General features: G+C 37.8%; 1 protein-coding gene across 1 annotated transcript in view; it reads right to left on the bottom strand.

Moving 5' to 3' along the window:
* The window catches only part of LOC107732536 (CD2-associated protein-like), a 61,801-nt gene extending 59,506 nt beyond the window's left edge, over positions 1 to 2,295 (bottom strand). Inside the window, exon 1 of the mRNA XM_016543893.1 lies at positions 2,003 to 2,295. The gene's annotated coding sequence lies outside the window, so the exon portion shown is untranslated. The remainder of the gene's footprint in view (positions 1 to 2,002) is intronic.
* Positions 2,296 to 2,591: the final 296 nt, after the last annotated feature.

Here is a 2,591-nt window from a genome sequence, read left to right as displayed (position 1 = left end):
TACTAACAATACAAGCATGAGCCAATGGCTTGGTCACCTGACATAGAATGTAACTCCCTCACTAATAGAGTCGGGGAAATATGACGTCAGAAACCGGAAGTGAAATTCGCCACAGTTTCCTTCGAGATTTTCCTATGTGGTTTTATAATGGGGTTTTTCAATTTATGAGTAAAATAAAGCCTGTGGTAAACATAACTTGATGATACTTTTACTTTTTGTTCTACAATGTAAACTGCACACACTCACAGCCCAAACATTCTTATCTAGTTACTTATTAAAAACATACGTTTTCAAAAATTAACATAACTGCTTCAAAATTTGTGTTTTGGGTAGGGATGTGTGTAATTCACGTTGCAGAACAAAACCCCAAAGCATTGTAAAATTTATGTTATGTTTACCACAGGCTTTATTTTACTCATAAATTGAAAAACCCCATTATAAAACCCAATAGGAAAATCTCAAAGGAACCCGCAGCAATTACACTTCCGGATTCTGACATCATAAATCCCCCACTCTATTCCAGTAGTATAGTAAAAATAACTGCAAATAAAAATACAGTAAGTACAATAAGTGTCATCAACCTGAAATTGAGAGGAGTAAATATGGAAATGAAGCTACCCAAAAGAGGATTTGCAGACAACTCATACCATTTGCACTTTATTCAAACCAGCAGAGTCGTGCTCAAGAGCATGACAGTGCAAAACAAGTACTAACCTAACGTTTTCCACTATAACATTTGTTTACCTAATACCTGCCTAACTTCTAGCAAGGGAGGTGCTTCTTATTAAAGGCACAGTCAACTTAAAGGTGCACTCGGTAAGTTTTTGTTAGGCTTTAGCTGGTTCTTATTCGTCTTACTATTAGTTTTGGAATTGACACTGACATGATTATTATTGTTGTTATTAATAACAGTAGTAAATCGGTCATCGCACAGCGTGTCATGTGATGTAAACATGATGGCGCCCATAAGGGGGCGACCCGCTTCATGTTAAATAAAACAGCTTTTTCTAGAAAACTGACATGGTTTGGACTCTCCATGGTATTTGAGTGCATATCATTGTAATGAGATCTGTCAAAAGTGCGTTTTATTTCTTTAAATATAAAATTTTACACATCAGCGAAAATAACGGAGTACACCTTTAAAGGGTTAGTTCACCCAGAAATGGAAATTCTGTCATTAATTACTCACCCTCATGTCGTTTCAAACCCGTAAGACCTTCGTTCATCTTTGGAACACAAATTAAGATATTCTTGATGGAATCTGAGAGCTGTCTGACCCTGCATAGACAGCAATGCAACTGAAATGTTCCCAAGTCCAGAAACGTAGCAAGGAGATCTGTAAAATAATCCATGTGACATCAGGGGTTCAACCGTAATTATACGAAGCTACGAGAATACTTTCTGTGCACAAAAGAAACAAAAAAAAAGACTTTATTCAACAATTCGTCTCCTCCGCATCACCCTGGTGCCATTTTGGAGAATATCCGCTGAACGTATGCTGTTCTGTGTCAGCTGCGTCACACCGGATCTGTTTCCTACGTTGTTGTGATTTGATCTGAACGGAAACAGCGTATCGGCGTGACGCAGCTGACACAGACATCCTAATGACAGAATTTTCATTTTTGGGTGAACTAACCCTTTAAGGGGGCTTACTTGGAATTGAGCCACAGCAACTAGTATAAACTCCTTTAAAAACAATCAAACGACGTCAAAGCCACTTACATCCAAAAGGTAAACAATAATACTCTAGTAGCACAACAGGGAGTCATTGCTCTTGACGCAAAACGCCTGGAATTTACTGGTTTGGACAAGTCAAGCCAGTTTACGACACTGGCGCCTAGACAAATATTCATCTGCTCACAATTTTTTCTTTCTTTATTCAACTTGGATGCAGTTTCTTGTTTTTAAAATGACGCTAAAGTGACTCGCTCGCGCTGTTTCATTGGAAACTGAAACGCGAAGTGACACTGTAACTGATCCATAAGAAGCGAGTTTAACTCACCCATACTGTCCTTCGATACGAAACCGTCTTGATCTGATGTGTACAATCTGCCGTCCTGGTAGCTGATGTTAGCTAGCAGGCTGGATGCTAGCGGTAAATCCTACTTATGCGTGGAATCGTGAGGGTGAAGTGCTTGTTAACGAGTTTATTTGCGCTACTAATCCATTCGACTTGGTTTTGATGTCGGCCTGTTGTTTTAAGTATGAGGTATGATTCTTGAGAGTACTGTGCAGGAAGTTATCCCGAAGTCTCCACCTTTCTTAGATTTACCTCCGCGATATTTCATCGGGAGGATCCCGCGAGAAGTCAGATTTCCTCGCTGGAATGCAAGAGGCTGAGGTATGACATTTTGGTTTAAATTGGTTATTAAAGCACAAATGTTCATATACACGCAAATCTTGCAGTGATTTACCTATATAAAAATATAATTAATATATATTTGTTTATTTTATTGTATGAATATGCAATACTTTGTTTATTATGTAGAGCAAACAATTTAAATCAACTGGGAAATATACTCTTGTTTTTTATTGTATATATAAAAAAGTCCTTAAAGTGTATTAGTAATGAAAAAGGCGTATTTTTGTTT

This window comes from Sinocyclocheilus rhinocerous, unplaced genomic scaffold, assembly GCF_001515625.1.
Source record: "Sinocyclocheilus rhinocerous isolate Xijiao unplaced genomic scaffold, SAMN03320098_v1.1 scaffold640, whole genome shotgun sequence".
NCBI classification, from domain to species: Eukaryota; Metazoa; Chordata; class Actinopteri; order Cypriniformes; family Cyprinidae; genus Sinocyclocheilus; species Sinocyclocheilus rhinocerous.
Note: the sequence above shows the minus strand (reverse complement) of the source record. Positions and strands in the feature narration are given on the sequence as shown.